The sequence below is a fragment of the Rhinatrema bivittatum genome, chromosome 7 (genome assembly GCF_901001135.1).
Source record: "Rhinatrema bivittatum chromosome 7, aRhiBiv1.1, whole genome shotgun sequence".
In the NCBI taxonomy this organism is placed as follows: Eukaryota; Metazoa; Chordata; class Amphibia; order Gymnophiona; family Rhinatrematidae; genus Rhinatrema; species Rhinatrema bivittatum.
Window position 1 is genome coordinate 91,940,259 of NC_042621.1, and position 15,009 is coordinate 91,955,267.

Genomic DNA, 15,009 nt, shown 5'->3' on the forward strand with positions numbered 1-15,009 from the left:
GCTGCATGTCTTCAAGGTTAGCTAGAGTTCCCAGGGCCCTTTGGGATGTCAGATGTAAGCAAATGTTTCTTTTCACCTTGTGACCTTAAATCAAAGGCGTGTTGTTTTAATTACTAGGGCAAAACTGTATTTAAGACTAGCCAACTGAATATCTAATCAAGTCAGTCTCTCAAACTTAGGAGCTAACTTCTTTATGCGCATAAGAAATAAAGGTTTTTTATCATGAGAAATACACTGTCTCTGTTCCCTGTCCTTTAGTAAACTTTTTTCATTACAATGGCTATTCAGAAATACATATAATTTAATTTAAAAACATCAGAATATAAAGAATCACAAAAATAAGGAGGACAAAATAATAATCTAACTAGATAAACGACGCTTGACCGACGTGCCGCAAATGCGCAGTAGACAGCAGCTCTACTGCGCATGTGCGGGCGAGCATGTCGGTCTTAGGCAGCGTCAGGAAAAAAAAACATGGCGGCGGCAGCGGCGGGCGGCAGCGGCCAGTAGCGAGGGAGGGAGGAGAGAGAGAGAGGGAGGGACGGACTGAGTGAGAGGGAGGGACTGAGTGGGAGGGACTGAGAGAGAGAGTGGGAGGGAGTGACTGAGTGAGAGGGAGGGACTGAGTGGGAGGGACTGAGTGAGAGGGAGGGAGAGATTGAGGGAGGGGGAGGGACTGGGAGGGAGGGACTGAGTGAGGGGGAGGGACTGGGAGGGAGGGACTGAGTGAGAGGGAGGGACTGAGTGAGAGGGAGGGAGGAGTGGGTGAGTGTGTGGGAGGGAGGTAGGGTGTGGGGAAGAGTGAGGGGAGAGGGAGAATGAGGGAGAGGTGAGAGTCAGGGATGTAAGTGGAAGGGGGAGAGGGAGAATGAGGGAGAGGTGAGAGACAGGGATGTGAGTAAGTGGAAGGGGGAGAGGGAGAATGCGGGAGAGGTGAGAGACAGGGATGTGAGTAAGTGGAAGGGTAAGAAGTTGTGGAGCAGAGAAAAATGGAGTGGAGGAGGGCTGAGGGGGAGGGGATGGGATTGAGAGAGGGTGGGGAGTGACTGAGGGAAGGGGAGAGAGGTGGGAGTGACTGAGGGAAGGGGAGGGAGGTGAGAGTGAGGGGAAGAAGGCAGTGGGAGACAGAGGGTGAGTAAGACTGAGTGGAGGAAAGGGGAGGAGTGAACGAGGGGAAGGGGGAGAGAGGGAGAAAAAGTGTAGAAGGGTGCTGTGTTAGAAAATGGACTGAAAACAAAATGTAATGTAGCCTGTTTTAACGGGCTTAACGGCTTGTAGAATCATGAAGAATAAAATCAAATGTCAGAATGGAAGATTCTCAAAGCAACACACTGACTAAGACATGAAAACTACAGTTTTGTTTATAATTATCCTTACTCTCTGTTTCATGTACTAGATCAATTTTAATATGTACTACCGTAGTAAATTTCTATTGACAGATATCAATGCCAGACTGTGAATACCTGCTCTGTAACCAATCTATGGGCTGGATTAATCATTCTTCGCAGAATGCTACTGCCGGCGATAATGTTCCTCACATTATTGTCGGCAGCAGTGCCGTGGCTGACTCCTTCCCCTCCCCAACTCCTCCCCTTCAGCTAATTTACATCCTATCGCACGCGAAAAGGCCCTTTTCGCGTGCGATAGGGGTTTATTGCGAGCAATAAAGCCCTTACTCACACGATAAACCTTTAGTAGATAACCCCCTATGTTTGTTGGTTGAGTTATAATTATGAATGTCTCCTTCTAAACCGTTGTGATTTACATATGGAACAACAGTATATAAAAATGTCTAAATAAATAAATAAATAAAGTTATATCAATGACACCATCAGAGAAGACAGTAGAGGAAGCATGTATAAGGTTCAAAAGGATTTGGAATCTGTGGCTTAAAAAATATAATTTGTTATAAACTGTATATGAGAACTATATACTCCGTATTCAGTATGTTGAATACTTTTGTTCAAAAAGAATCTTTTCATTTGTAAAATTACACCACTCATTTGTTTTATTTTGTATTTATTTTGTTATAAACATTTTCAATATAAAATTTAGTTTAAAGAAATCCCCATCCTTACCCTTCTAGACAAATGTTTGAATAATGATAATTTCCTTTCCACAGGGTGCTTACATCAAATAGGAAGAAAGCAGTGGATAGAAAACAGGACTGAGAACCAGAAGAACTTGTCTCAAACCTTGATTCTGCCACCGACACTCATGACCTTATTGAATTCACCATCTCTCATTGCTTCCAATTGACATTCATGACCTCCCATTTAGATTGTAAGCTCTATGAGGCCAAAAAAATAAATGCCGCCTCATTTCACTTAAAGACATTCAATTTCATGTTCTATAGAACACAATATACTTCCTCTTGGTAAAAACAAAACAAACTGGACTGCAAAAGATCCTTATACAGAATCTACATGACAGTTAGCAGATCCCTCACTTCTGTCACACATGCAGGGCACAGAGCAATCTTTATCTATTATAGAATAAAGGTCCAAAAATTACAAACAGAAACATGCAAATACTGAAACCCTGAGAAGCCAGACTCTAGAGCAGCTTTCAAACTGTGCCCAGAAGTATAAAGTCTGCAGGTAGCTTTTATCCACATGCTTTACATTGATTTCCAAAGGGAAAATATTCCCCTTTTGAAAAATGAGCTGTAAAAAATGTATGCACAGAATTGCTCTTGCTATTTGTATGGGATACTTTTTCAGACTAAAAAAAAATACAGGTACTCTCTTGCTCAGCTCTCTCCTCAAGCAGCAAGCACATGTGACAGTTATAGAAACACAGGCTTGCTGTTTCAAACCTTTGGTGATACACCTCCCACCTCTGAATAACACACTGGCTGAGAACCACTGTGTTAGTAGACAACCTGCATTTAAGGGATTTACAGATTGTTTTCCATATGCCTTTTTTTGAAAAACTAAAATTTTTAAAGCTCTAAAAGAGCTTGCAGCGTAAAGCTACCACTACCCATCCCCTTCATCTTATTTCAGGCAAAAAACATGCAAGTTTACTCAAGTTAAACTCTCACTGGAACATACTAGCACCAGCTCATGTAAGCGCATTTACAGAGTAATATATTTCAAAATCCATAGATTTCTGCATCAGACACACATTTCATCTGTGAAAAATGCATAAGGGTGTGAAACCACTTAGTTTATTGTCATGGACTCTTTCACACAACAATAAGATAAGTCACTTTTAAATGTTGTGAAAAAATTTTAAAAAATGGACACTGGCTGATGATTAATGGTAAGGCAATGAAGGTAATGTGATACTGGGAATGTCTAGTATGAGGCCACAATAGATGGTTACAATTGCTGTTAGAAGGAATTGAGTGTTTGGTTTCCTTATCCAACACTTACATACAGTACATATGCTGCTGTTTAAGCATCTTTATTTCTGAGTCAGCTGCACAATACATGTATCCTTATTTTTCCTTTAACAAATAACATATGCAATAACTTGCCCCCCGAAGATGCGGAGGATTATGAGGAAGAAGTTCATTCACAGCTTTCATAAACCTTTGCCTTCGGATCCTATCCTTGATATTAAAAAAAAAAGAGATTGACGTCATTGTTGACAATGCAGCCGATAGAGGTTGGATAACCTCCGACGGAGCTCACTGTTAGCCTGCTATTGGACGCACGTTTTCCCTTACCCCTTATTCAGTAAGGGGAGGAAAACGCGCGTCCAACCCGCGGCACCTAATAGCGCCCACAACATGCAAATGCATGTTGATGGCCCTATTAGGTATGCGCACGGGATACAGAAAGTAAAATGTGCAGCCAAGCCGCACATTTTACTTTCAGAAATTAGCGCCGACCCAAAGGTCGGCGCTAATTTCTTCCGGCGCCGGGAAAGTGCACAGAAAAGCAGTAAAAACTGCTTTTCTGTGCACCCTCTGACTTAATATCATAGCAATATTAAGTCTGAGGTCCCGAAAAGTAAAAAAAAAAAAAAATTTGAATTCGGCCCGTGGCTGTCGGGCCGAAAACCGGACACTCAATTTTGCTGGCGTCCGGTTTCCGAGCCCGTGGCTGTCAGTGGGCTCGAGAACCGACGCCGGCAAAATTGAGCGTCGGCTGTCAAACCCGCTGACAGCCGCCGCTCCTGTCAAAAAGGAGGCGCTAGGGACGCGCTAGTGTCCCTAGCGCCTCCTTTTCCCTGTTTTTACCGCATCACCTAATTTAAATACAGAATCGCGCGCACCGGCAAAGGGCCGGTGCGCGCGCCGGGAGAGCGGGCGTTCGTCCGTTCTCCCGCGGACTTTACTGAATCGGCCTGAAAGAAAGTGATTTCTTAAAAGTACCACATCCTATATGTCCTGTGTTTTACTGCTTACCAAAAATTCACAAACTATTGGTTAGACCACTGGGGAGCTCGATTGTCTCTTCTCGGGGTTCATTGTTGGAGCTACTATTGATCTTTGCAGATATTTTTTTTACATGATTCAGTGACTCGGTTACCATCCTATATTAGAGACTCTGGACATATCTCCTTGTTGGAGCAGTTGGAGGTGCCTATTGCCAGTTTATTAATGGCTACCATAGATGCAGCCTCTCTCTACACTGATACTCCCCAAGATAGAGCAATTCAGATTGCACAGTTTGTTTCTGGAGAAAAGATCTGAACCAGTTCGCGTGCCTATGGATTTCCTTCTTGATTTGTTCACTATTACTAAAATTTTTAAAAATTTTGATCAGGTTCTTTTCCAACAAATCAAGGGTGTTGCGATGGGGGTCTCAATGGCGTCCGATATTGCTAATTTATATGTAGGGGTTTTTGAAGAATGGGTATTAACAGATTGCGCCTATAAGAAAAATTTTATATTATGGAAGCGATATATTGATGATATTGTACTGGGGTCAGGTGAGAGAGAGGATTTTGGAAGTCTTTTTAAGTTGGTTGAATACACAGGATCCTGATTTACAGTTTTTATTTAATATTGATGAGTCATATATACAGTTTTTGGATATCGCCATTAACTATCATAGTGGTGGTTTCCATTTTTCAATTTTTAGAAAGGAAACAAACTAACATGCTTCTCCATTACACCAGCTGCCATTTCCCCTTACCATTACTATAGAAGGCTATTACAACTGCTCTGAGCAGGTTAGTCCAATGCTTTTTTGGATGTTTGATGCATTTATATCATTGCTTTTAGTGCTTAGGATTGAAACTGCTGCTCTGTGCAGATTACTCATGTTTTCTTATAATGTTACACGTCTTACAAATTCTGTCAGGGTTATGTAAAATTATGAACACAACTGTGTATGTTTAGATCTTTAAGTCTGCCCCCATATGTTTCATGATGAAGACCACTGACCATTGACCATTTCTATAGCTACCCTTTGAGCAAACTCCATCCAGTTTATATTCTTTTGAAGGTGTTGTCTCCAGAACTGGACACAGTACTCCAAACAAAGTCTTACCAGTGACTTATACAGAGGCAATATCATCTTTTTCCTCCTTGTTATTCCTCTCCAAACACACCCAAGTTTCCTTCTGAATTTTGCTATCACCTTATCTACTTGTTTAACAACCTTAAGATCATCAGATAAGATGAACCCCAGATCTCACATGTTTTGTACAAAGAATTTCACTTCCTGTACTGTACCCTTGTGTTTCTGCAATCCAAATGCACAACCCTGAATTATTTAGCAATAAGTCTGAACTTCTGTTAGACATTCCTCAAGCTTCACTAGATCCCTCCTTATATTTAGCTTTGCCAGTGTAACTCTACCCTCCTTGCTCTTCAAGTACTCCTAAATTCTATGCCTCCAACAAATACCTCACCATTCTTACTTGCCAGTTCTCTTTGCTGCTCCTGGCTAAGTACTGCTGCTTACTTTTACTATACATACTTTGAAATGTATTCAAGATTCTGTTTCTCATCTAGATCTGTTATTACTTCTCACTAGTCTCTCTCTCAACAACTTTGCTAATCTCATCATCACTACTTATTGTATCCAATGTGAAACAGGCTTCTTCCTAATTTTATATTTTCTCTATTCTCACTAGACATCTCTAGAACCTATTTCCCCCTAGACATTCATAACTCATCCTTGCTATTGTCAAAAGCAAACTGAAAACCTTGGTTTTTTTAATCCTGCCTTTAACTAATACTCTTGTCACATTTATTTTTTCGCTCATACTAGACATTCCCAGTATCACATTACCTTCATTGCCTTACCATTAATCATCATCCAGTGTCCATTTTTTAAAATTTTTTCACAACATTTAAAAGTGACTTATCTTATTGTTGTGTGAAAGAGTCCATGACAATAAACTAAGTGGTTTCACACTCTTATGCATTTTTCACAGATGAAATGTGTGTCTGATGCAGAAATCTATGGATTTTGAAATATATTACTCTGTAAATGCGCTTACATGAGCTGGTGCTAGTATGTTCCAGTGAGAGTTTAACTTGAGTAAACTTGCGTGTTTTTTGCCTGAAATAAGATGAAGGGGATGGGTAGTGGTAGCTTTACGCTGCAAGCTCTTTTAGAGCTTTAAAAATTTTAGTTTTTCAAAAAAAGGCATATGGAAAACAATCTGTAAATCCCTTAAATGCAGGTTGTCTACTAACACAGTGGTTCTCAGCCAGTGTGTTACCCAGAGGTGGGAGGTGTATCACCAAAGGTTTGAAATAGCAAGCCTGTGTTTCTATAACTGTCACATGTGCTTGCTGCTTGAGGAGAGAGCTGAGCAGAGAGTACCTGTATTTTTTTTTAGTCTGAAAAAGTATCCCATACAAATAGCAAGAGCAATTCTGTGCATACATTTTTTACAGCTCATTTTCGTTAAGTTCAATTCAATGTTTTTGTTCTATTTTGGATGATAAATTAGCAGCTTGTCTTTAAACTCCTGTATTTATCTTCCTGGATCCCAGTTCTATGTAACCCCTGTTCTTTGTAATGCTTTTTATGCAATATACGTTTCATTGTAAACCAATGCGATATTCAATATTATCATGAACGTCAGTATATAAAAGTTCAAAATAAATAAATAAATGTTTGAATGGTCCTTGAGGTCGACTATTAAAGAGACCTCGTAATTTATCTGCTTGCTCACAATATTTTTCAAATAAAGATTTGGTCAGTCTCAAGGAGCTTGTCTGCTTCATAGGCCACGAGGGGGAGATGAGGCTCAGGGGTGAGCCACGGATTGCACCGGTTCATGTGCCCCATGCTTCCATGTCTTTCTAGACCTTGGAGCTACAGCAGAACCAGAATCTGGCTCCATAGGTGGAGAAGCCCTGCCAGAAAAGCTTTTGCTCAACTTGGCAAGGAGGGAGGCCCAAGGAGGCTCTGCTCTGAGAACTCTATCTCTTCACAGACTTGCGGAGCTTCACCATCTTCCATACCCAATTCCACTAGATTTAGATGACATCTGAACAGTCCATAGCAATTAGAGTTGTGTTCAGGTCCCAGACACTTACAGCAGATATCGTGGCTATCAGTGATGGACACCTTGCAGCCACAGATGCAGTCCTTGGAAGTCACTGGGTGTGGCCTTCTTGGACCCAAACATCCCACTTTTTTTTTTTTTTTTAATTTAGCACTGAAGAGTGCTGTTGAGGGGCTGCCCAGGCAGTGATGCTACACGAAACAAAATCAGAAACAAAGACTGCCAGAACACATTCAATTGAAAAAGATAAGTAGAGAGAGAAGGTATACAGCCATGTGGAAGCATGGACAAAAAAAAAAGTGACAGGCTCACGAGGTAGCACACATACTGGAACTCCTGAACTAGAAAGATGGCTCTGTTTGGCAACTGTCAGATGATGTCACTCCTGTCATGGCTAATTCAATCCTGCTTGTTGACAAAGAACAGACAGGAATAAATGGTCACTTCTCTCACTAAAGAAAGGTAAATAGTGGAATGCTCCAGGGATTTGTACTGGGACTAGTGCTTTTAAATATATTTGTAAATATCTGGAAAAGGAAGCAATGAGTGAAGTGATCAAATTTGCAGATAAGACAAAATTATTCAAAGTAGTTAAATGTCAAGCCAATTGTGGGGAATTGCGAGACTGGGTATCTAAATGGCAGATGGAATTTCATGTGGACAAGATCATATAAGGAAGAATAATCCAAACTGTGAATTTGATACTAACTGGTATTCAAATGGTATTGTCTGTTTTTTTATTATGTTGTAATCTGTCTTGAGGCCATTCTTAGTAAAAACCAGAATGTCAAATGTCTACAAATCAATAAATAAATAAATTTAGAGGTCCTTGTTCAAAGGCATTTAGCCAACTAACTCAGAAGTTAGCCGGGTAAATGAATATTGGGCATCTATCCAACTAAATTCTAGCTGGCTAATACGTTACGTGGCTAGAATTTAGCGGATAAGTTAGAGGTATTCCAGGGACATAACTGGGAGGAGTTGAGTTAGCCGGCTAAGTTAACCGGCTAACACAGATATTCAATAGTGTGGCAGCATTACTGAAAATACAGTACCTCCAAAGTTAGTCAAATAAGTTTATCGGCTAACTTTGCTATCTGGACTGTGTCTATGGACCTCAATAAGTACACACCACTGGGTTCTATTTTAGGCATCACCACTCAGGTAAAGGATTTTGGAGTCACTGTGAACAAAATTCTGAAATGCTTGGCTTAGTATTTGGCACTGTTCAAAAAAGCAAATAGAAATTTTGGTACTATAAGGAAAGGAATGGAAAATAAAATGGAAGATATCATAATGCCTCTGTATCAATTCATGCTGTGACCACATCTCAAGTATTCTGTGCAGTTCTGGTTGCCCCATCTCAAATAAAGATATAGTAGAACCATAAAAGATGCAGAGAAGAATAACCAAAATGATAAAGGGGATGGAACAACTCTTATGTTCTTATGCTCCCCTATGAGGAAAAGCTAAACAGGTTAGGGCTCTTCAGCCTGGAAGAGTTATGACAGACGTCTATAAAATCATAAGTAAGGTGAAATTGGTAAATAGAAAACAATTATATACCCTTTCCAATAGCACTAGGAGATGCTCCATGAAGCTATAAGTAACATTTTTTAAAAATCAAAGAAAGTATTTTTTCACTCAGCCCTCAATTAAGCTGAGGAATTTGTTGCCAGTCAGAGGAAGTGGTAAAAGTTATTAGTGTAGATGGGTTTAAAAAGGGTAGACACACACATTGGGGGGGGGGGGGGGAATCCAAGACGGCATCGTAACGCTCTACATGTTTGGAATTCTCTTTTTTCCTATAGCGATGCTTTATTCTAGCCACAAGAGATGCACCAAGAAAAGGGTTATCCCTGAAGCCTCCCCTGGCTTTCTCCAGTGCAGCCCGATGGATGCCCATGTAGTTTGGTGACAAACTCAGTTGGAAGTTGAATTGCTGGGAGTACAGCAAGAAAGAGCCACTTGCTTTATCCTCAGATTCACTCACCATTGTCTCTCCTGGTGTTCGAATTCCCCCACTGAATCCTGCTGCTATGAGGGCAATGACCCCCGGAGGGGAGGCATTGCGGGCCGAGGATGCTGAGCTGACTGCTACTCCTTCAGAGACTAGAGGGCTTCGTGCAGCTCCAGAGATACCAGAATCTGCTAGTGGCAGTTCTGACGTGACTAAGGAAGAAGAGAGTTTATCCCCCTTGCCTAGAATAGAGGTTCCAGAGACTTTTGACATCTTTCACACTAGTAAAACCCACTCAGTTTACTCTAGAGGCAATATGGGAGACCCCTGAAGGTTTGGGCAAGATGATTTCATCTCAGTTTAGCTCTTTGGTGGTAAAAGTTGCTGATATTGATTCTAGAATTCCGGCGTTGGAGGTTTCCAAATCATCGATTGAAAAATCTATTGAGGTACCAGCGAATGGCAATGATTATGTAAATGGATTGGCTAGACTTTACAGTGGGACATCACAAGCACTGGACTGCTTTCTTTGACCTTTTGCCTATAGATACAAAGTAGTTTAGGGTACTAGTACTAACTTCCTGTGCCTGGTTGCTGTATGTCTCCCGGTTCCGATAGACCCAACTCGGTCTCCGGGGTGGGTAGGAGTGAGTGTCGTGGAATGATAGTGTGTGTGTGGTATACTGTATGGTGGATGGATGTTTTGGTTCTATGCCTAAAATCAAGGGCCTTCACCTTAAGCTGATTTACAATACTGGTGGTATAGAGTGTTATATGCTTTGCTGTGTACCACGGTATGGTGTTTGAGATGTATTGATGATGTTGCTGCTGGTTGTGGCTCTCTGGAACCTGTTAATAAAAAATATTTTAGAAAAATCTATTGAAGCCAATATGAGAGAAGTGGATTCTATGAAAGCCTTGCAAATGGTTACTATTAAAGAAAATGCTTCTGTGACAAATAGAATGAGAATTTGGAAAAATCTTATGAGGGGCAGAAATTTAAGATTTATTAATTTTCCTAAGGATCCTCTGATAACACTTAAGGGATATGCTTAAATGGTACTTTCTGGAGATTTTGAAGATGATGTGTGCCTGAACAGAAAACCAACATAAAGAAAGGAAAATATGGCCCAGAGTCCTTGGTTTTCTTAGCCTGCCTGGGCTGAATGAACTCTAAGTGACTTATTGAGAATGACTTGTGGTTTCTCAGGACAGCGGACAAGCAGTCAAGCTGGCTCCAAGATGATGCTTATTCATAAGGTTATACAAAGAAGAAACCAACTGCGGGAGCTTCAGGCACTATTCTCAGGAGTTTCTATAAACACAGCCACAGATGTGTTAATTACCTTGACCAGTAAGATTTTAACAGAACAAAGGACTCTCTCAAGTGAGGGCAAATGGGTCACACCTGGAAAAAAGTAATCAGGGTAGTTCAGAGATAGTCACATCATGCTGTTGCCATGACAACCTATGTAAATGATTCTTTGGGCAGACACGCAAATCTCTAGAACCTTCTACCCCTCTTGTTCAATATTGAATGTTATCTATAAAATAAGGTTCACATCCTGTATACGATGAGATACTGGTAGTCAGTTTGTCAGAGGCATGGCATCAGCATCTCCCAAGAATACTTATCCTGAACAATAAATAATTATGCTTTCAATAAAAATCTAAGTGTTCTTGTCTCCCTGGCCATAAGTGTCATAAAAAATGGCGTGGCACTTAAAGATTTCACAACAAGCTCTTCACTCGGTTTCTAAGGCATATTATACACCTGGTTTCAGAAGAAAAATGGTCAATTCGGATCAAAAGGCTCCTATACAATCATTGGACTTAGAATTTTCCAATATAGTAGTGAGATTGTCCAACACTGAGAGGGTTTCCCCTGCTCCTTTAATAGCTTCCTTTCTCCTTGAATCAGACAGAGATTGGGAATTACGTTTATTTTTTAGGCATATATTTGAGCTTTTCCCGAATTACAAAGTTAGAATTTTTCCTGATGTGGCAAAGCAGACCCAAAAAAGGCGACAGCAGTTTTTGATTCTGAAACCTAGAGTTTTGCAAGTGAGTGCGATGTTCTTTTTGAAATTTCTATATAAATGTTGTGTAAAAATTATGGGCATTTCTTATGTTTTGTTTTTTTTTAATCAACCTGCTCAATTATCCCTTTTTTTGCTGACAAGAAACTGATAGAGCAGTCTTCTTTACCTCCGTTGGTCACCTAAGTGCCAGATTTTAGACAATAATGAATCCAATTATTATTAGTCCTCGCTAGCTACTGTGTATTACTTATATTTGATAAATTACCTGAAATTGAGTTTGGATGCCCCCTTATTGTGGACTTGGACTGAATCACCAATATTTATTTGTTTTTCCTCATGCTGTGTGTTTCTTTTTGTAATACCATTCTTGTTGTCGATCCTATTTTTTCCCATTACAAGATGTCTCGTGTTTAATATGTATGTAAAATGATAAATACATTTTTTTTTTAAAAAGGGTATAGACAAGTTCCTGGAGGAAAAGTCCATAATTAGCCATGCAGACTGCTTAATCTGGTAATGAGAAAGAAGGATTGAACCTATTTCTTGGAATTCTATTAGATACTTGTGATCTGGATTGGCCATTGTCAGGAGACAAGCTACTGTGCTCGTTGGAGCTTTGTTCTGACCTAGAATGGCATTTCTTGAAATGCCAATAGTTATCAATTAGCCTACCATATGAATGGACATGCTTGAATGTCCGATCTGCCTCTTCCAAGCAGTGACCCAAGCCAGCAGTAACCTATCTACAGACTGTTACAAAGAGACACCACCACCCATTCCCCCCCCAAAAAAAAGAAATGTACTACACCACCCTGCTTCCGGAACAGAGGGAGGTGAATAGATATTACTTCTTAAGCATACATAACTCCAGTAATATGAGTCACAGCAAAGGAGGAGAGGGTGGCAGTGAAAAATAGTTCTCCATTCTTGTCCTTTGAGCCACAGTAGCTGAGTGGTGGGGGAGCCTGGGACAATATTTGTCTCGTTTCTCCTGCACTGCAAAGCACAGACAGTCAGTGCATGCATCTATCACACGCTACAACACTTGGTTTCAGCTTCTTTTGAGCTGATGCAACCAGAAAATCAGAGCATCTTGATGTTGACTAGGCCAGTGATTCTCAACAAGTGTGTTGGGGCACACTAGTGTATTGGGAGGTATGTCGCAGACTCAGCAAAAAGCTGCTCTTTCCTCATCAGTTTGAGCAGGAGTTGGCAGATGTCTTTATTGGGTATGACATGAAGCTGCTCTTGCTTCCTTCTCCTCTTCCTGGTCCAGTGGGAGGTTGTTCCCTCCTATTTCACCCAGATCAGAGCGAGACAAAATCAACTTCTGTTCATATGGGCCTGGCAGGACACCAACTTTATCTTCCTCTGCTTGGCCTGGTAGTGAGGCTGTTGATGTTCTCTTCACTCCAAGGGCCTGGATGTGAAAACGGAAGCATGAGAAAAAAAGGTGCGTGCTCTACAAATTCACTACTGACTTCCACTGCTGCTGCCTCCTCATCTTCTTTCTCTCCTGAAATGCTTCTTGCCTTTATCTACTGCTGGTAAAGAGGGAGGGAGACTCCGGATTGGACTGAAGGCTTTTCTGCTGGCTGGCTGGCAGCCAGGAGGAGGGGGAATGTGCTGGGCAAGAAGGCATGGGAAGATAGGGAGCCAGGAGTCTGCTGGGTAGGAAGGGGTAGGGGAAAGGAAGATGGGGTTGCTCGGTAGGGAGATGAAGTGGAGGGAGAGATGGAGGTGTGGTGGCTCCTGGGTTGGGGAAGAGGGAAGGTCAGGGGATGTTGAGCAGGAACAGGTGGGAAAGAGGTGGTCAGAGGTATGCTAGGTGGGGAAGGGTAGGGGGAGTTTAACAGGGGAGAGAGGGAGCATGGGAAAGAGGATGCAGGGGTGGGGGAGTCAGGAATGATGGATAGGGATATGAGCATGTGAAGAGATGATTGAGTAGTTGGGAGAAGTGAGGGGTGAAGGGTGTATGCGGGGAGTGATGGGGTACAAGAGCCTTAATATGTCAGTTTTGAACATATGCATTTCTTCTATCTTTGAACTTTGCTTATTGTAGGAGGAAATATATTTCTGTTTGCACTGATTGCAGAATGGATTTCTGGGGGTTCCATTCCACCTTTTGTTTCCACATTTGTAACTTGTGTTTTTCTTTATTCTATATTTGGTGAAGATAGATCTCTGTTTGTGTTCTGTGTGTGTGTGACAGAGATGAGGTACTTTACTAGCATGTAAGGATATGTATCAGTTTTATTTGTTGTATTTTCTCAATAAGATATTGCACTGGTGGTGAACTACTGTCTTTTTGTGGGTAGGACTATTGCTGTTTCATTTCTTGGAGTTAGTGCTGCTTCGATAAACATATAGAATAGGGTTTGTTTGTTTTGGTTTGGGGTTTGTTTTTCTTTTGTTTTTTTTTTTTGTTTTTTACAGATTTTGTATTATGTCAGGGAAATATCTTAGTTCTGTTCTGCATCCACTGTTAGAAAGCGGAGGATGCTTGTGGATGCAGACTGTATGTTTATATTTAGTCCCATGATGGTCATTTGTTCGGTGTGTCATGCATGTGAGCATCATCTCTCAGGTGTGTCCTGATAGAAAAAAGGTTGAGAACCATTGGACTAGGCAGTTCAGTAATTATGCCTGCAGTGGGGCCTACCACTGCAATAAAGACAAATACCACCATTGGATGGACTGGTGTGACAGCTGGGGCAGGCTAGTGGTATTGGTGTGGTGCTCTGGTGCCAGGCATGTTTAAAATCTGGTCATGACAAAGGAAAGCTGGCTGTCGCCTATCTGTGTTAAGGGCAATGGGTCTTTGTTGCGTCCTGTCTCAGACAGCTTCGCCCAACATGCCTCATCCTCTATTTCAGCCTTCTCCACCAGCCTCGGGAGAATAGCATCCGTAGCGTCTCCTTGCCGTACCCTCCGGCATCCCTGGAGCAGCTCTGGCGCGGCGTCCCGCCATGTTGACCTGAGGCCTCCTAGGGCACGCGCACACACCTCACGTCTTGTAGCAGTGTTGGCGCGAAACCCGGGTGTGTCCCCCTCGAGTGACGTCACTGCTTCCGACTACAAAAGGTTGCCCATTTGCTGACTCTCGCCAAGTTAGCAACGAATTGGATTTGTTACGGTCTGAAGCTGCTCTGCCGCTTCTGCTGCTGCTGGAAGCTATCTTCACCCTTCGGGGTTCTACTAACTTGGGTACCCGCTCCTCGGGGGCCCTTTGCTTATTTCCAAGTGCCTATCCTGAACCCAGGTACTCGCTCCTCGAGGGCCTGTGTGTCTATCCTGGTGCCTGCTACTGATTCTTCTACCTGCTGGAACACCACGTATCACCTACAGAGTGAGTACTACTTCTCCTAGTCTGTTCATCTACAGCTCTTCATTGTCTATCTACATCGGGCCCTACACCACCATTGTGGAACGGGACTCCTCTGCCAAGGACCACAGACTGTTGCTATCTATCCTCTCTCTACTGCTTATTGGGAACTCTTTCTACTCAGCTACAAGGGAGTGTGTAATAACATCTGCCAGTCTGTCTCTTCTACAGCGTCTCACTGGATATCTGCATCG

At 41.8% G+C, this 15,009-nt stretch overlaps 1 protein-coding gene and 1 long non-coding RNA gene across 10 annotated transcripts in view; one reads left to right on the forward strand and one right to left on the reverse strand.

Moving 5' to 3' along the window:
• LOC115095258 overlaps window positions 1-2,326 on the forward strand; it is an 85,702-nt gene extending 83,376 nt beyond the window's left edge. The window contains exon 3 of the long non-coding RNA XR_003857732.1: window positions 2,123-2,326. This is a non-coding gene — a long non-coding RNA (uncharacterized LOC115095258). The remainder of the gene's footprint in view (window positions 1-2,122) is intronic.
• CBFB (core-binding factor subunit beta) overlaps window positions 1-15,009 on the reverse strand; it is a 261,658-nt gene that overhangs the window by 93,308 nt on the left and 153,341 nt on the right. The gene's annotated exons all lie outside the window — the stretch shown is intronic.